Raw genomic sequence first — 20,898 nt, 5'->3', positions numbered from 1 at the left:
CGTCTGATTGGACCTAACAACTCCTCTTCCAGCTCAATTGCATACCTTTCATCAACTTCTATTTCTTGATTTTCAGAGAGTTGAGACTCAAATTCCTTTCTTTCACATTCTCTGGCCACCTCCTCAGCTTTTGCAAAAGAATAATATGGGTGGCCAGTTCCTATAAACAGCTTCTAGCCTTCTTTGTAGATAATAACAAAGTGAGCTTTTAGAGCCTCATCACTATCCTTGTAGTTTTTAATTTCTTGGCCCAGAAGCTTGTATTCATTCTTATCAGGCCTGGCTAGAGGAAAGTAGTTTGAGCTTGAATCTTTGCCAGGCCTTAAATAACCACAATTGTTTGGAGATAGGATGGCCTTGAAATCATTCAGGCTGGATGGCTCACCCTTCTCTTTCTTTAAAGGAATAACAATCTCAGGTGTGATTACCCTGAGGATTGTTGTTGTGGTTGGAAAGGAGGTTGGGACTGTTGTGGTTGTAGATGTAGACTTTGAGGACTGTTTTGCCAACAACTGGTCTAACCTCTCCCTTATTGAATCATTTTTGCTCCTTGCTTTGAGCTCATTTGCAGTGAAATAGGGAGGTGGAATTCTTGCTACCAACTCTGTAGGTGATGGTAAGGGTGCTTTCTCGCCCTTTTTGTTTTCATCAAGTGCAGGTGGTCTGGGGATATTGATTCCTGATGCCATGAGAAGATGCTGTAGAAGATCAGTTTGAATTCTTTGGTGTTGCAGCATCTCATGCATCCTTGCATCCTGAACATTGACTCTATCCTCCAGAGTATCCAACTTACTTTCCAGCTTAGCATGTCTCTTCTCAGAATCAGACATGGCAGAAATAACTTTGCTAGGAAGTTTTTCATCAATTTTGGCAGTAAGATCTTTCTTGACTGCAAGAATGGTGGAGTTTAAGTGCTCAATTTCACCTTGGAAATGCAAAGATTGAAACTTGTGAAGCTTAAGATTTTCCAAGGCTTGGCTGGCCAAAGTTGCAGAAACTTGAGAGGAAGAAGAGCTGCCAGTTTGAGAGTTGACTATGTTGGAGGCTTGTCTGTGTAGTTCCATGCTGACTACAGTAGCATTGGCTGATTGAATAGAGAGCCAAGAAGGAAGAGAAATGGATGGCTCTGCAGACTCTTCATTAAGTGAATCTTCAAGAGCTTCATTGAGGTCCTCATCACTCTCATTTGCATATTGAAAGTCATCACCAGCATTGGCAGGCAGAGCTGCAAGTGCCTCCTTTGCTCTGAGCATAGATGAGGTGGTGTGAATGAGATTTAGACTCCTCTGAGCTGCTTGATTATCCAATCTTGCAAAAGCTTCAATAGAAGGCATTCCATGAGTAAAAGTCTCAGGATCAAGAGGCACACTGTCCAAAATGGCTCTATATTCTGCTTGATAATCTTGCTCACTTGATCCTTCATTGACACCTGCATTTCTCTCATTTTCTCTCTGTTCTTGCATCAAGGGCTCCCCTTGGCTCACCACACAACTCACATCTCCCTCACTTACCCTTTTGAAAGGGCCACTCAATGCCTCTCCTTTTTCCTGGCTGGAAGAAATAGCTAGACTCTCCACACCCTCTCCTTTTGCCAGCACCCAAGGCTGCCTCTCCTCTCCAGTGCTCACCTCACTCAATCCTAGTAGTGTTTGTGCTATGATGTGATCAACTACTGTAGAAGATGGCGAATTAGTTGAAGTACCAGTAGTTGTCAACTGATGAGAGACATCAGTTGAAACATGCATAAATGAGGCTTTCAACTGATGAAGGCTGCTAAGCGCATCAGTTGAAGGACAAACACTATTCAACTAATGAGAGAGATCAGTTGAAGATAAAGAAGACATAGGCAAAAAGGTTGTGACAATTGAGTCTGTGGTGATTGATTTTGAGTGTAAGTCCACAGAGCACATTGTCACAGTAGAAGAAATGGTATGGGAAAGATCCAACAAATCATCAATTTTATGATGATCAATCTCAGAAAGGGGCTTCTCCATGAAGTCTAAAGATGGAGAATTTACAATTGTGGTGTGAATTAACTCCACATCCACAGAAGAGGTAGGGGAAAGTGTTTGAGGTGTAAAAATAGTAAGATCATAGATATAATAAATGGGTTGAGAAGTAGAAGGGGGCTGTGACTCCACATTTACTGGAGCCACATCAATCTGACTTTGAGAAATTGAGGTGTGTGCAGAGTGCTTAGATTTATCACCCATTAACTTCTTTCTCCCATAGGCTTTTACTGGGGATTGAGTGTCCCTCCCCCTCTTTTGCTGTGTCCCTGGATGGGGACTATTTTCAATAACAACATCCTTTTGGGAGGATGCTGCTAGGGATGTGTTTGAATCCTTATTAACCTCTACAGTCTTTTGGGAGACTGCAGAGTGGCTAGGCTGGTTATCACTCACCTCTCCAGCCTTATCCTCAGGGTTTCTTTGATGTTCACCCTGTCCCTCCCCCTCACTGCCACCAGTCACACTCCCCTCAGGTTTGTGCTTCTTTGTTTTTACAACAGATGCCTTTTGGGAGGCATCTGAGGTTGGCTTTGTAGATTTAGATTTAGAAGGTTTTGCCACTTGGGTGGACTGTTGATGGGCCTCCTCAACAGCCCTGATGGCCAAAAGCAAAGAAGGAGAAGGTTGAGAAGGAGTAGTAGGGAAGCCGGATACCTCTTTTTCCTTACCAGCTTCCATGATTGGAAGATAGACCACCTCTAATGAGGGGTATAAATTCATCCTTAAGAGGTCCTTAAACACCCTCTTTTCCTGCACAAAACTTGGAAGCTTGGCTTCCTTGTTAGTGATAACTAGCTTATCATCAACATGATTAGCTAGCATCATTAAAAATCTAACATAATATATATTCTTAGGCCTATCAGCCCTATCACCTAACTTCTCCCCAATTTCATGGATCATCAAAGTACCAAAATTATAATATTCATTGGTCAAAAACATGTAAAGCATCTGCAAAATCTGAGAAGTGATAGCATTAAAATTACTAATTTTACCAGAAAAAGATTTTACAAAGGCATCACATAAATAACTCCACTCTCTCCTAAGTCCTCTCCTTCTTATTTTACCTAGAGCATCAGTAGGCAAAACATAGTGCATGGCATACAGCATATTACCTAGTTGATTGTCAGAAGGCAATGTTGTAACAGTATTTTCGGAATCTTAAAACATGCATTCATGACATCACAGTTAATAATATGAACATTATTCTTAAGAGTGAAAGAGATAGTATCATCCTCACTATTAAACTCAACAGTTGTCCAGATTTCCTCTACCACATCATGGTAGATTGTTGGAGTGGAAAGCATGGCATGAGACAACTGGCTGGCTTGGATGAAATCCATTATTCTGTGGAACTCCTCCTCTTCCACAGCCTTTTTGTCCACAAAAGACGCAAAGTTGTTCTTCTCATAGATGAAATTGGTTGGAGATGTGTACTTCTTCATTGGCGCCATTGTAGTTGCAGAAAAAGCTTGGAGAAAATAAGAACTTGTTTTTGCACAAAGAGAGAAGGGGGTTTGTGAATTCGAAAGAGTGAGATGAAAAGAAATGAAAAATAAACTGAAAATACTTATATACTATCTCAAAAAATTGCTGTGATTGGCTGAGAAATTACCGTTGAGAAGAAATAACTTTCATTTAACTCCGTAAAAATTACACACACGATTGTATGTATAAAGTAGAGGAGAGAGAAAAGTAATTTCAACGGCTCAGATCATGTAATTGTTTCGATGGAGAAGATAGGCGTCTTGTTCAACTTCTTATTCAACTGATGATGATCAGTTGAAAGTATTTTCAACTGCTGTCATCAGTTGAACTAAAAACAAGGCAATAGAGTATTGTTTCAATGGGTGAGTTTGGAGATCATCCGTTGAAGCGATACTTTAGTATGAGAAAATTTCACTATCTCATCAGTTGAAATATTACACAATTTATCCAGAGTTATAACTAAATTAATTTTGAGAAATTAAAAATACAGCTGCAGGTTCATCACTTGAATAGTTTCTAACTCTCAGATTTTCTCTCAAGTTTTCGAACACATTCAACTGATGCTACTAACTTGGTTATATACTCCAAGTTTTACAAAGCTTTTTAACTAGAATACAAATTGCACTCTAATCTAAACAATGTTGCACATCTTTGTCTTATGCATGCTTTCTGTGTTGTCTTCATCTTTGACCATCATCTTGATTTGATCCAGATTGCATTGCATGAGATAAGAATGTTTCTGGTTCTTCTTTATTGTCCTAATCAGGCTTCCATGTCTATTTTAGTGTAATTCGATCCATGTGATTTGTCAGACTTAAGCTCTAGTCACTTTCAACTGATCTTTGCTTCATCAGTTGAAAGTACCTTCATCAGTTGAACGAATTACAGACTTCATCAGTTGAAAGCTGTTCCAGTCTCATCAGTTGAATTCCTTAGCATCATCAGTTGAACACTTTGTCTTCAGTTGAATGCTTGGTTTTCATCAGTTGAAACACGATCCAGTCTTCATCAGTTGAATAGTTACATCTCATCAGTTGAATATCCTTCACTTAGATAGAATTACATGGCATTGGATATTTATAATTATCCACCCTATTCTATCCATCCGTTGATAATTCTCAAGGACAAGAAATATAACAATTACAACTGAAATTTTGATAAAGATTCTAAATAAAACATGTTACAGAGTGTTTATGTTATCATCAAAATTATTGATTCCTAACAGGCTTATAGTGTACAATAATTGTACCTTGTCTATGATCTTGTCCCTCTGCTCTATTTTCTGTTTCTGGCTACCTTTTTTTACCTTTATTATTTATATGTTTTTGCTTCTTTTTTTTTTGCCGTTCATCAATTTTTTTTAGCCAATCTCTTTTCTACAACTATTTTTAATGATTTTGGAGGTCGAGTTTCAAAATCATCGTCAGAGTTAGTTTCAGCAACATTTATCACTACATCATAAATTAATTATTAAAAAAATGCTCAGAAGTAACAACAATACTCAATACTTAATGCACCATAAATATAGAATTTAAATACCTCCTGTCAAGCCTTTCTTCTCTTGTTCAATGATCACCTCCTTATTATCACTAGTATTTCTCTCAATGACATTCTCATTAGTCCCCTTATCATTGCTTTCCAAATCAATATTTATGGGATCGGTGCTTATATTTCTTTTTAGCTTTTGGAGAATAGTACGCGTGCTATGCCGTCTCTGAGTCCCTGTAATTAAAAAGCAAAATAAAATTAAATTCCAACAAAAATTACAACACAATATCTCTATTTAAAACATGTTGTCATATGATTAATAAGATCACTGCATAATCAATACACAAGCAATTATCTGCATCTACAGTACATAATAAATATAAGAGCAATCAAATTATGAGGAAAATAGATGAATGCAAATAAATGTGTTGTTTGTGTCACACAATCGGCTGAATCATCACTCACTAACTTGGAGATGACAATACCATTTATAAAAAATTGACTTTGGAAATATGATTTTGCATTGAAAGTTGAAGTTACAAGTAATTTGAAACAAAAAAATTTCATAAAAGTGGACATGTAAATTGAAACGGAGGGAGTATTTCACAATTTGAAACATACGAAGCCAAGGACTTTTTTGGCTGAACACTTCATATTCCCACCCGAAAGATCAGTAGAAGTTTACTTGGTTCATCTTTCTTGTTTGTCCCAGCCCATCTTCGTGTGTATATAAAGGGGGTGCAGATTTACTTTATTCACATCCCACAACAAGAAAATAAAAGCTTATTTCAACAATGGCTTAATTAATGCTCCTCCGTCCATTATCCTTGTTGGTTTTTGTAGCTGTGCATGGAACCAATGTAGTTACATACAGTGTCACCAACATGGCTGAATCGACCACGGGTGGTCAGAAATTCACTAACGAAATCAGATCAGATTACAGCAGACAAACCATGTTGGTCTCTACCGACTTCATATGGAGGCTCTTCTAGCTGAACACTGAGACCGACAGGAAGAATATTGAGCAAGTGACTTTATTTATCGACGATATGGATGGAGTTGCCTACACTAGCAATGACGAAATTCATGAAGTGCAAAATGCATACATGATTACATTGGTGATGTGAAGGGTGATTTTACAAGAGTACTTTATCATGAAATGACACACGTGTGGCAATTGAGCAATGGAGCTCCCTGGGGATTGATTGAAAGGATTCTTGATTATGTGAGGCTTAAGGTTGGATATGCACCAAGCCATTGGGTGCATCCAGGGGAAGGTGACAAGTGGGATAAGGGCTACGATGTGACTGCTCACTTCTTGGACTATTGTAATAGTCTCTGCAATGGTTTTGTGGCTGAGCTCAACGAAAAGATGAAAGATGGTTATAATGCCGAATTCTTTGTTCAGCTCATAGGCAAAACAGTTGATCATCTGTGGAGTGAGTACAAGGCCAAGTATCAGCCTTAGAAAGCTTTCACATGAGTGGTTACATTAAATGAATACTTCATGGGGATGTAATATTTACATGCTTACATAATCACTGATAAATAAGTTTTAAGCTTGTATAAAGCTAAACATTTTTAAAATAAGTTATTATTGGTTCCTAATTATCAGTTGACTGGTGTAATCCCTTGATCATTGTTCTTAATTATATTTGTAGACATGGATGTCCAGAGTATGACGAGATAGAAAATACAACAGAGAGCAGGCCTTTGATGATAGAGGACCTACTTAAGATAATGCAGGGAACTTTAGGCCACCACAAAATCCTACACCATAGCAGAATTACTGTCCTCCTAGAGTTGTCTCGGTGAATAATTCCGCTGGTGGTCAGGATAATCATACAGATCAGTAACAGGTCTACTAGTATCTTTAGTTAATATGGATACAAAGGAATCACCCCATGGCCGGTCCATTGACGATACGCTCCTTGCTCCCAGGCTCTCGCCAGAGAACATAGAAGATCGTCTTTGGTTGTCTAGTGTGATATTCTTGAAACCTTTAAACTCCGTATACTTATAAAATCACCATAATATCACACACATAAGAGAAAATCAACACATAGAATAAAATCACTTAAACATACTGTTATGTAATATAAAATCAACACAATATCACACATACAAAAAAATCTCTACATAAAGAATAAAATCACCTTAATATCACACATACCAAAAAATCTTTAAATAAAGAATAAAATCAATTCAAAACAGTAAACAAACAATAAAATCAATTCGGATTTAATTGTTGGAATCTTAATTGACTAACACATAATTGAACAAACTTAATCACCAAATCAGTAAATTACAACAAATAAATACCATACCTTCGGGTGTATTCTCCATTAGAACTTTAGGTAAAAGCTAAAATCACTTGAAACCTAGTAATGACAAGATATAACACTCAGTTTCAATCAAAAGATAGTGTCAAATCAGATTTTTAAACAAAAACCCTTGTTTAGCTCGTTAATCCTCAAAAGAGTATAAGTGTCAATGATTATTACCTCACTATGACTCGTCGAAAAGTATAAGCGTAGGTGATTAATCGTCGAAGCACGCTGGTTGTTGGAGGGTTTACCTTGGGATGAGTACTGCAACAATGGCAGAGCCGTGTCTATATTTTGGTGTGTGTAAAATAGTTATGTGTATTTAGTGTCTCTATAACGGGTGTGTATTAAAGTGTGCAAATTTTCTTAAACACCCTTGTTGTTCCAAATAATTATAAAAAAATTCACTGCTATTGTTAGGTCCTATAAACTTACTATATTAGTTTATATAATGAACACAATCAATCACACAGAATGACAATATAAGAGATTGAAAGCAGTAAACTCTTATTCACAAAGCTTAATCGATTACAAAAACTCTCTCAGTGATTTATATATTATCACTAAGAGCTGCTAGGATTCTGTAAAATATACTCGATAACTCAACTCGTATAGAGTAACCCTAATCTGTGTCTATATATACACAGTTACAAAATCAATCTCTGATTTGATATCCTATAAATCAGCTATGTATTCTATCAATCAAAGATTGCTACTGTTTTCTGTTTGGTTTCCATAGTCAGCAAATCACTCCTCCGCTTCTATCCTTCCTTGAAGTATATCCGCTTCTGAGCTCTTTCCACGTGTAAACTCTGACGAGTCTTGACTATGTAAACTCTGATTAGACTTTATTAAACTCTGATCAGCTTCCAGCTTAAACTCTGATCACTCCTGTTCTAAAACAAACTTTAAGAACATTAGTAATCATCAATTATATCTAACAATCTCCCCCAACTTGTGCATAAATATGTTATGTGCAAGTTAACAGATAATTGATGATGTCAAAACAAATAAGTCAAATGCAACAGAGTTTAGCTATATAACCATAACAGAAAACTTTTTAAACTTACAGATACTTTACTCCTTAGCTTCATAGACACCATGAGCTGTCTTTAAATATTCCTTGAGGAGTTCTCTTTCAGCTTCTGCAAGTGCTGTGATCATCTGTCTCTTGATCTCTCTTAGTTCTGGATCTGAAACTCCAGTTTGATAGATTGCAGCTCTAAGATCATAGATCTTGTTTCTTCTCATGTCTTTATCCAGCCTGATGTAGTAAGCTTTATCAGACTCTTCATTGAATGTAAGAGCACTGATTCCAGCTACTGTTTCTATTTTTGCTGAATTCTTCTTCATCTCAACTAGCTGACCTTGATCATTGAAGTACTTAGGAATAAAAGGTCCAGCATTCTTGTTTCCTGTTATACCCATCTTTCTCTTGATTTGATCCTTGATCAGATTTGAGATGTGCTGACATGATTTGTTCTTCACTTGAAATATGTACTGAACATATCTCAACTCTTCCCAATGTTTAGCATAAAGATCAGCTTCAATAACTCTAAACACTGTTCCATCAGACATAAAGTATATGAGAACATTATCACCTCTGTCATTCTTCACCAGTTGAACTGAATCAAGCTTGTCCATTCTTTCTTGCAAAGCTCCAGTCTTTGGTGCACAGAGGGATGAGGGATCATTAGGCATTGATGCTATGCTCTGCTCAAATACTTCATATTTTGATCCTAACCCTCCTTTATTTCTTCCTGCTTTTTGATGAGAGATTGGTTGAATTGAACCCTTGTCAAATTTTATCTCAGTCATCAAACTAGGCTTTACAAATCCTGATAAAGGAGTGATAGTTGGTTTAAACACAACTTGAGCCTTGTCAGAGGTTGTATCTTTCTTTGATTCCTCATTAACTTGAGCTGTGTCAGAGGTTAATTATTCTTCTTGTGATTCTGCAATATGAGCTTTGTCAGAGATTGCAGCTTCTGATTTCTTTCCTTTTACAACTTGATCTTTGTCAGAGGTTGTAGGCTTCTTCTGAATCCAGCCTTTCTCAAGGCCTCATCTACTATGCTTTTGCCTTTGCTTGTATATTCATCTTCAGAGTATACCTTTTTGATTGGTAAACTCTGATCAGCAATAGTAGTTTCCTTGATCATTATTCCTTTTTCCTTTGGTCTGGCAGTTGATTTTGCAGGTTTCTGAATTTGTCCTGAGTTTATAGCTTCAACATATTCTTTCTTCAGTTCAGCTTCCTCTGCAGCAATCAACTCCAAATCCAATTTAGCTTCTGGATTTTCTTGTTCAAATATCAGTCTAGCATATTCTTCATCAGTCATTGGTTTATCTGATCCAGCCACTGGTCTTTGCTTTGATCCAGATGTGACATTGTGTGTTGGAGCTGGAGCAGACTTTGAGCTTTGCTTAGACTGTTTTGCACTGTCAGAGTTTGAAACTCTTCCACCACTTGCAGCTTGAAATCTCTTCTTCTTTGTGAAGTCATCCACATCATCATCATCATCATTTTTCTTTCTTTTCAGAGTTTGAGAAGTAGACTTGCATTTGACTTTTGCTACTCTCTCCCCCTTTTTGACATCATCCTCATCAGGAATCAGTACTGAGGTTATCAGAGAAAGTGAAGATTGGATGGCTTCAAGCTGTTTAGACATTGTCTCTTGAGTGGACTCAATGTTTGACATCCTCAGTTCCAGAGATTGATTTGCAGACACCAGCTTCTTCATGTCTTCCTTCAGAGGTAGTAAATGCCTTTTCTTGTCCATATTCTGAGTTTCAGACAAGTTAGCTACCTCTGTTCTAAGACCATCTACTGACTTAGATGTCTGAGCATGAGCAGTATGAAATGTCTTCAGATATAGAACTGTGGCTTTGAGGCTTGACATGACATCAGAGTTTGTAATTTTATTCTCTGCCAAGGATAGAAATTCTTCAGCCTTTACTGGCTCCAGAGAATGCTGGTGACTCAGCCAGAGTTTATCCCATACTTCATTAGGTGGATCAACCTGAAGATCCCTGGGAAGAGGCTCAGAGTTTGTCTTCAGAGTCTGCAGTCTGGCATTGTATTGACTGGTAGACTCCCACTTCTGTTGTTGAAGAGACATGGGGACTTCATCTTCATTTTCATCATCTTCATTTTCATCATCCTCATCATCATCAGATGCAGGATCAACATCATCTTCAACAGGATCTGGAACAACATTCTCTTGATCTGCAGATTTTGATTTGCTGGGCTCTTCACCAGCCTTAGCAAGTGACTGCAATGCTTCCAATACTACCTTGTCAGAGTCTGCAATTACAGCATCTGACTTGTAATTTTCTGGAGCTGTATCATGAATTATGGCACCCTCAGGAAATTTCAATGGAGATTGAGGAATTGGAGTGGAGGGTCCATGATCAGAGATTGGAGTGTGAGGATCAGACAATGTTGTCACAGCTTCAGTTGTAACTGGTTCCTTGCAGATTATTTCCTCATCTACTTCAGATGAAGTAGAAGATGCTGTAGCAGTAGAGAGTGGAACAGCTTGAAGAGGATGCACCATCAGAGCTTGAGAAGAATCAGGAAGTGTAGTAGATGGTGCTTGCTCTTCCTCAATAGTGAAATCAGTGATCTCAGTAATGGGTACCTTTGCCTTCTTAGGCTTGTTTGCCCTTGCTTTAAATCTAACTTTTCTTGACTTAGGGCTAGCCTGAGGAGGTTCAGAGTTTGTTGCATGAGAGGGTTCCAGATCATCATAGTCATAAGCTGCAACAAGTCTCCTTCTTTTCTGCTTTGGTGGAGAAGCAGCTTCAGCGTTTAAAGTCTTAGAGACTGTATCAGAGTTTACAGTAGGAACTGTATCAGAGTTTGTTGGCACATCAGACTTTGTCTTCAGAACTTGTGTAGCAACAGAGGTTCTGGTCTTCACAGTGGAAGGGGCTGCATCAGACTTTGTAGCCCTTGTTGACTTGGATGCAGAAGATCTGCTTGCTGTGGGAGGTCTGGAAGGTTGAGGTTGTTGTTGTTGGGGTTGTTGTTGTTGGACTGGGGGCAAATCCATCCTAGCTCTAACTGGAGCTGGAATTAGGAGAGGCCTCTGGATTGGATACTTCTCATCTTTTGAGATGAGGTCCTTGAACACCCTTTTATGGAGCCTAAAGGGCTTGATCTCATCATCAACAGCAAAATCCACCTCACCAATAGTGGCATTAAACAGTAATTGACAAAATCTTGAGAAATATATGATTTGTCTATTTTCATGCATTCTTTCACCAATATTTCTAAGAACTAATCTACCAAAATCAAAATTAGTAGAGTAGATCAGAGAATACCCAATTTGTAGCATATCCATGGGTATAGCATCCCAGTTGGTGCTTTTCTTCTGGAAAGCCCTCGTGATACAGTCAAAGAAGAAGCTCCATTCCCTTCTTAGTCCTGGACGCTTTAATTGTCCCAATTTATCAAGCGATTCACTGTAGCCCAGAGCATTCATCATGCCCCTGAGATTGGTATCTCCATTTGTGATGTAAGCTGCATTCTCTGGCATGTTGAATGCTTGACGAACTGTGGCTGGAGTAACAGCATACTCCTCCCCTTCATATTCGAACACAATAGATGGTGATCCATCTGCACCACCATTATCATATTGCCCTGTCCTCCAAAAAGTGATGATTTGGCTTCCAGAGAGTCTGGCAGGAGCGGTAAGAGCAGTAGCCAGGGCACTCTGTGCCAGGAATTGCTGGATTGGATGATAATCCCTTGGAGCATCTGCTGTGTTAAGAATGGCAGCGTGGTTGTTGGGAACAAATTCCACACCTGCATGAGTAAATGCTGAAGTCACCATTAGAACAGAGTTTGTAAAGGAAGAAAGGTGTTTGAGAAAGTGTGTAAGAGAAGATTTGAGTTGCAGAGAGAAAAGCTTAAGAGTTTGTTGAGAGAGTGTGTGTAAAGATGAAGTGTATAAGTGAATAACAAGCAATAAAATCTGATTTGATAAACTCTTCAGATTTTGTTTAGCTGTACACGCTTGGACTTTTGTTCAGCTGTACACCTGTCAGATTTTAACTGGTAGATGAGTGTTAGTGGCTTGGAGAAAAGAAAATAGTAATCATGAGCGCAGTAAAACTTGTGCAGTTATAAATGCTGATTACACGTTCTCCTATTAAAAAGTTTTACATGTAAGCCCACTAACAATACAGCCGTTTGGAACACTCTCTTCACATTCTCTGAATATTTAAACTCCTGAGATGTACAAGATTTAAAAAAAAAATCAAGATCAAATCCCTCGAATTTTAAACTCTGAGATTTAAAACAAAGAAAATAAATTTCTAAGTACCTCAGAATAAGACATAATGTTTAGAAAATTCATCAAAAATCAGATTTTGTCATAAAATCCATAGTTCAATAATGTGCTTGTGAAATAATGTGTGTGATTTAACATATTAAATCAGAGACTAAAGAATTTCATAATTTCCTAAGAATAAGGAAGACAAATATAATCTGTTCAAACTCTCAAGACATAGAGAAGTGACATACTCTGATGAAGAATTATGCAATTAAATACCCCCTATATATATATATATATTTATTATTATTATATATAAGGACGCTTCTCAGTGCAAATGAGGCACGACCTTTAAATATATAATATTGCATCAGTATTTCTCCAGTAATCAGAGATTGTGACTGGTCACCATAGATTATAAAATCTTAGCAATTACTTAATACCAGCAAATGTTTGGGTCTTCCCAGTCACTGTCATATAGACATCTAAGATCTCAAAGGAGTACCATGCTTATCATCTGGGGTGTATTGGCTTAGATATAAAGTCATCAGAGTTTATAACCACTGTGCATCTCTAATTTAATGAGAGAAAATTCAAATTAATCAGTCTCACTTATAATTAAGATATGTGAAGTAAAAGAGTCTCAATGATATTAACATGCTTCTTGTGTAATACAGTTGCACAAAATTGAGATCAAGATTGAAGAACTTAACTGAGATTCATGATTACTAATTCAGATCATGCTTCATAGTATCTTCACAGGTTATTTGTCTCAAAGAAATAAAATGAGATCATTTATCAAGATTCAGAGTTTACAAACATCGGAGAATATCGTCAGAGAATGACAATCAGAGTATAACAAACAGAGTATATCATCAGAGAATGTCATCAGAGTTTAACAATCAGAGTATATCATGGCAAATTTGTGAGCAATACATATGGTAATTTGACAATTTAAACTTGAAAGATCTGACCATTATGTTTACTCAGTTCCTGATATCATTCCTAGCTCATTCACCAGCCTAGTAAAGGTTGCTTCACATAGTGGTTTGGTGAATATGTCTGCTAGCTGCTGTTCAGTAGGAACAAAGTGAAGTTCAATGGTTCCTTCCAGCACATGCTCCCTTATAAAATGATATCTTATACTGATGTGCTTTGTCAGAGAATGTTGAACTGGGTTTCCTGTCATAGCAATAGCACTTTGGTTATCACAATAAATAGGAATTTTAGAAAAGGATAACCCATAGTCCAACAATTGATTCTTCATCCAAAGAATTTGAGCACAGCAGCTGCCTGCAGCTATATACTCTGACTCTGCTGTTGATGTTGATATTAACTTTTGCTTCTTGCTGTACCAAGAAACAAGTCTTCCACCCAGAAATTGACAACTCCCACTTGTGCTTTTCCTGTCAATTTTGCAACCTGCAAAATCTGCATCAGAGTATCCAATTAGACTAAAATCTGATTCTCTAGGATACCATAATCCCAATGATGTGGTTCCCTTGAGATATCTGAATATCCTCTTTACTGCAATCAGATGAGGCTCTCTTGGATCTGCCTGAAATCTTGCACATAGACATGTGGCATACATTATGTCTGGTCTACTTGCAGTCAGATAAAGCAAAGATCCAATCATTCCTCTATAGTTTGTGATATCCACTGATGCACCAGTATCTTTGTCTAGCTTGGTTGCTGTTGCCATAGGAGTAGTTGCAGCTGCACTGTCTTGCATACCAAATTTCTTCAAGAGATTTCTGGTATACTTGGCTTGATTGATAAAAATCCCATCTTCAGTCTGTTTAACTTGTAAACCCAGAAAATAACTGAGTTCCCCCATCATGCTCATTTGGTACCTAGACTGCATGAGCTTGGCAAATCTTTGACAGAGTTTAGCATTAGTGGAACCAAAAATGATATCATCAACATAGATTTGAACTAAAAGCAGATCATTACCATGATTCAAATAAAACAAGGTTTTGTCTATGGTACCTCTAGTGAATCCACTTTCAATAAGAAATTGAGCTAGAGTTTCATACCATGCCCTTGGAGCCTGCTTTAGTCCATAGAGAGCTTTGTCCAATCTGTAGACATAGTCTGGATGCTTTGGATCCACAAATCCTGGAGGTTGTTCAACATATACCTCTTCATCCAGTTTCCCATTAAGAAAAGCACTCTTGACATCCATCTGGAATACCTTGAATTTCTTGTGCGCAGCATAGGCCAGAAAGATTCTAATTGCCTCCAATCTTGCAACTGGAGCAAATGTCTCATCATAATCAATACCTTCCTGTTGTGAATACCCTTTTGCCACAAGTCTTGCTTTATTCCTTGTAATGACACCTTCACTATCAGTTTTGTTTCTGAAAACCCATTTTGTACCAACTATGGATCTATCTTTAGGTCTTGGTACTAGGGTCCAGACTTTATTTCTCTCAAACTCATTTAGCTCTTCTTGCATTGCTTGAATCCAGTCAGCATCTTGAAGAGCTTCCTCCACCTTTTTAGGTTCTGTTTGTGACAGAAAGCAATGATGTAAACACTCATTTGCTGTAGCTGTCCTTGTTTGCACACCTGCTTCTGGATTTCCAATTATCAAATCAGGTGTATGAGATTTTGTCCACTTCCTAGCATGTGGGAGTTGGCTACTTTCATCATTGGATCCTCCCCCCTGATCCATGCTCTCTTGATTCTGTTGATCTTTCTCTGTAGCTCCCCCTGAATTTGTGCTATCAGAGTTTGAATCAGTATTCTCTGATGAGTTTGAGTCAGCATTCTCTGATGAGTTTGAGTCTTGGGTAGAGTCTGAAACATTCTGATGCTCCCCCTCAACATATGCTTCATCATCATGAACTTGTAAATTTTCACCAGAGTTTGCTGTATTTTGCTCACAGTCAGAGTTTGACTGTTCATCAGAGTTTGTCGAATCAGAGAATATTTCTTCTTTTTCAAAATGCAGTTCTTCATGATCATCCATATCTGCTAAACCCATAATTCTCTTGTCATCAAATGACACATGTATGGATTCCATGATCAGCTTGGTTCTTAGATTATAGACTCTGAAGGCCTTTGTTGTCAGAGGATAACCTACAAAAATGCCTTCATCAGCTTTTAAATCAAACTTGGTAAGCTGTTCTGGATGAGTCTTCAATACAAAGCATTTGCACCCAAATACATGAAAGTACTTCAGATTTGGCTTCTTTTTCTTCACCATCTCATATGGGGTCTTGCCATGCTTATTAATCAGTGTTGCATTTTGAGTGGAACAAGCTGTTTGAACAGCTTCTGCCCAGAAATAAGTAGGTAATTTAGCCTCATCAAGCATAGTTCTGGCAGCTTCTATTAGAGTCCTGTTTTTCCTTTCAACTACACCATTTTGCTGTGGTGTTCCAGGTGCAGAAAATTGTTGCACTACACCTCTTTCTTTGCAGAACTTTTCCATTGTTGAATTTCTGAACTCAGTTCCATTATAACTTCTAATGATCTTTACTTTGTCTTCAGATCCATGGTCCAGTTGCTTCACATGATCCATCAGATGCAAAGCTGTTTCATCTTTAGAGTGAAGAAAATATACCCAAGTGTATCTAGTATACTCATCAACAATGACAAGAGCATATTTCTTCCTTGCAATGGATGGTACATTAACTGGTCCAAATAGATCAACATGTAGAAGATGATATGGCTTCTTTATTGAGAATTCAGTCTTACTCTTGAAGGATGTCTTTCTCTGCTTGGCCTTTTGACATGAATCACATAGACCATCTGAAGTGAGTAGTGATTCAGGGAGTCCTCTCACAAGCTTTTTCTTTATAAGCTCATTTATGGAGTTGAAATTGAGATGTGAGAGCTTCTTGTGCCACTTCCAACTTTCTTCTGCAGAGATTCTTGTAGATAAGCAAATTGATTTTCCTTCAGAGTTTGTAGGCAAGTTGATTTCATAAATATTTCCATGTCTGTGAGCAATCACTGCCACCTTGCCTGTTGACTTGCTTACTATCTCACTGTGTTCTTCATAGAAATCAACATGATATCCTCTGTCACAGATCTGACTGACAGAGAGTAAATTGTGTTTTAACCCTTGAACAAGAGCTACATTTGAGATGATGACATTTCCAAGATTGATGTTGCCATATCCCAGAGTCCTTCCTATGTTGCCATCTCCATAAGAAACACTTGGGCCAGCTTTCTCCACAAACTCTGACAGCAGGGCCTTATTTCCAGTCATGTGTCCTGAACATCCACTGTCCAAGACTAGGATATTCTTCCTGTTGCCCTGCAATCACAAAGACCACTAATTGTTAGTTTTAAGGACCCAGACTTGCTTGGATCCCTTGGCCTTATTAAGTTTGTTAGCTTTTGCAGCGGAATTATTATTATCAGAGTTTGAGCTAACAGACTTTGGAACAGAGTTTGTACTAGAAACAGATTTTGTACTTGCAGAGTTTTTATTAACCTTTTTCAAAGAAGGTTTCAATTGATAATAATCATAATACAAACTATGATATTCTTTGCAAGTATAAATAGAATGCCATAAACTACCACAATGAAAACATGGATCTTGTGGTTTATATATAATACTACTTTTTCTAACTCCAGACTTTGTAGGTAAGGAGTTAATGTCCTTGTTCTTCCTGCAAAAATTAGCAAGATGATTAGTATTTCCACAGTTATGGCATGTCTTCCTAGGTGCATTTGGAATAGGCATGTAGTTATTACTCTTGTCTATTCCAACCTTGCCATTTCTATTTTTCTTAGGCTCCTTGTCTTTGTTATCAGACTTTACCTCTTTAAGCTTATGCTTAAGCTGTTTCTGAGTCATCAGTCCTATGTTAACCTGTTTGGGCTTATCAGATTTTAAATTGTTGTTAATCTCTGATTCTGGTCTACTCTGTTTAGACTTAGAGGATTCAGCAACAAATTTAACAGGTTTAACCTTAGGTTTTTCAGTTTTAACAAACTCTGTTTTTGATGACTCAGCTTCTGAGTTATCAGTGTAACCTAGTCCCTTCTTCCAGTTTCCACTACCTAAGATATCCTGAGTAGTTTTGCCTGAATTAGTCCATGTCTTAATAATATCCCTTTCCTTAGCAAGTTCTAATTGAAGAGATGCATACCTCTTTAATAGTTCATCTTTGACAATGACAGCATCATCTCTCTCTTTCTGAACTTCTAACATCTGAACTAATTCTTTTTCTAGATAATCATTCCTTTTCTTTACACATAGAGTTTCAGATTTTAATCTTTCATTCTCTAAAGTCTGATCTCTAAAGCTGATATGCAAAGTTTTAAGGAACAATCTTAACTCAGTTATATCTTCAGTATCAAAGGCAAGAGTAGAATGAGGTACCTTAGCAGTAGATTCAGAGTTGTTGTCAGTGTTTGCCATCAGAGCATAATTGACTTCTTCCTCTGAATCAGATGTATCTGTCCAGTTTCCTTTCTTGGTGATAAAGGCTTTTTCCTTTTCTTTCTTGGCTTTCTTGCATTCAGATGCAAAGTGACCCTTTTCACCACAGTTGAAACAGGTATACTTGTCAGCTTTTCCAGCTTTTCCTTCCTTGCCCTCATTCTTCCTGAAGTTCTTCTTATCATAAACTCTGTCAGAGTTTCTGTCTTTCCTTGAGAAACTTTTGCCTTTGTTGAACTTTTTGTAAGCCAACTTCTTGAAGCTTTTCACCATCAATGCTGCTAACTGCATCATCTCATCATCACTGTCTTCAGAGTCTGAGGGAACATTAGAGTTTGAGTCATCAGAGTTTGATGACTCAATGTCAGACTTTGTGACATGAGCTTTTCCTTTGCTCTTAGCAGCTTCCTCTTGAACTTTTAGAGCAACAGACTTTGATTTGCCTCCATGACGTTTGCTCCTCTGCTCCATCTCAAGTTCATGAGTCTTCAGTCTTCCAAAAACATCATCAAGAGACATTTCTCCAAGATCAAGATTGTCTCTTATTGTAGTGACTTTCAAATCCCATTTTTCAGGAAGAGCCAGAAGGAATTTGAGGTTTGAGTCTTCAAGATCATATTCCTTGTTCACCAGAGATGAGTCATTCAACAGTTTGACAAATCTGTCATACAGATCTGTCAAGGACTCACCATATTTTGAGTCAAAGTGCTCATACTCCTGTGTAAGGATGGTTTTTCTGTTCTTCTTGATGGCTTGAGTTCCCTGACATCTGGTTTCCAGAGCATCCCAGATTTGTTTAGCAGTTTTGCACCCAATCACCCTATTAGACATTGCATTATCAAGGGCACTGTGCAGAAGGTGTTTCACCTTTGAGTCTTTACCAATTGACAAGATGTCCTCGGGGGTATAATCTTTCTTGGCTTTTGGAACCATCTTCTGAGGTTCATCTCCAAGCCCAACAGAGAGCTTGGTGGGCATATGTGGTCCATCATAGATCCTGTCAAGGTATTCTGGATCGACAGAGTCTAGAAATATAATCATTCTCTCTTTCCAGACTGGATATTCAGATGCCTTAAGGACTGGAACTCTAAAAGACGAAGCTTGTGATTTTTCAGACATGATTGTGATTAAGATCTCACTGTAGTTATCTTAACAGAGCCGGCTCTGATACCACTTGTTAGGTCCTATAAACTTACTATATTAGTTTATATAATGAACACAATCAATCACACAGAATGACAATATAAGAGATTGAAAGCAGTAAACTCTTATTCACAAAGCTTAATCGATTACAAAAACTCTCTCAGTGATTTATATATTATCACTAAGAGCTGCTAGGGTTCTGTAAAATATACTCGATAACTCAACTCGTATAGAGTAACCCTAATCTGTGTCTATATATACACAGTTACAAAATCAATCTCTGATTTGATATCCTATAAATCAGCTATGTATTCTATCAATCAAAGATTGCTACTGTTTTCTGTTTGGTTTCCATAGTCAGCAAATCACTCCTCCGCTTCTATCCTTCCTTGAAGTATATCCGCTTCTGAGCTCTTTCCACGTGTAAACTCTGACGAGTCTTGACTATGTAAACTCTGATCAGACTTTATTAAACTCTGATCAGCTTCCAGCTTAAACTCTGATCACTCCTGTTCTAAAACAAACTTTAAGAACATTAGTAATCATCAATTATATCTAACAGCTATCTTGTCTTTATTTTTGATTTTAAATGGTTGGTTGTGATTGAATCTCATATCTCACACTAAAGTTCTCTCTAGAGCATGACTCTCTCTCTCTCTCTCTCTCTCTCTCTCTCTCTCTCTCTCTCTCTCTCTCTCTATATATATATATATATATATATATATATATATATATATATATATATTCTGATTTGAACGCATCTTCAAAATAAAAGTAATTCTTATCCAAGTAATTAAATATTAATATATAAATAATATGATACTCCCTTCATTCCGTTGAATTTTATAGGTTTGAGAGAAGAGTTCGACACATCTTATAAAACATAATTTCATAACTTATTTTTTCTTCTAAATAAAAGTATAATGTTTAAATTTTATATTGAGAAACAAAAAAATTAAAAATAAGTTACATAATATACTTTATAGAAATTTTGAAATGCGTGTCAAGTAATGAAAAAAAATTGTATATAGAATATTTTGAAATCTTCTATTTTTAACAAATTTGTATTCAAAAGAAAAAATTAAAATAATTCATAAATCTATATTTATATGACCGTTAAGCGTTAAAATGCTTGTCAAACCATGTATCCCAAATGTTAATAATCCGGAGGGATAAGGAGTATTGTTTTCAATAATAAAATAACTCAGTTATTAAATAGAAATAATATAATTAAATTTTAATTCTTTAGGATATATATAATTTTTTTTATTTGATATTTTATGATATATAATCATTGTTGTAAATTTCGGTGATCAATTAACATTAATCGTCGATTATCTACATTCTATAACTCAACTAATTGATTAAATCTTCAATTATACTAGGGAATTATGCCCGCGTTTCGCGTGCTCCCATCTAAATTAACCTTATTATTAATAAAATACATACTATGCAAAAAATTAATATTAGCAAGGTTTTATCATGAATTTTTTGGCAAAAAAATATCTATATATTACTTATTCATGAAGGGTACGTATAGCATAAAAAATTACTCATACTTCATAATAATTATGATGAAAACTTAGCCTCTATATACACTACCACGTCTGGGTATTAAATTATATGTTCTTTACAAAAAGAGTTGTTGTATTGGTTGTAAGATTGCTTCTGTCTTGACATAATAAAATAGGAATGCCATGTTGTAGATTTTGTAAGTTACAGCTCAAAAATAACAAGTGCAAATTGAGACATTAAAA

General features: G+C 36.9%; 1 pseudogene; it reads left to right on the top strand.

Moving 5' to 3' along the window:
* The first annotated feature begins 5,791 nt into the window (after positions 1–5,791).
* Positions 5,792–6,453, top strand: LOC108212490 (uncharacterized; annotated as a pseudogene).
* Positions 6,454–20,898: the final 14,445 nt, after the last annotated feature.

The sequence above is a fragment of the Daucus carota genome, chromosome 3 (genome assembly GCF_001625215.2).
Source record: "Daucus carota subsp. sativus chromosome 3, DH1 v3.0, whole genome shotgun sequence".
In the NCBI taxonomy this organism is placed as follows: domain Eukaryota; kingdom Viridiplantae; phylum Streptophyta; class Magnoliopsida; order Apiales; family Apiaceae; genus Daucus; species Daucus carota.
Note: the sequence above shows the minus strand (reverse complement) of the source record. Positions and strands in the feature narration are given on the sequence as shown.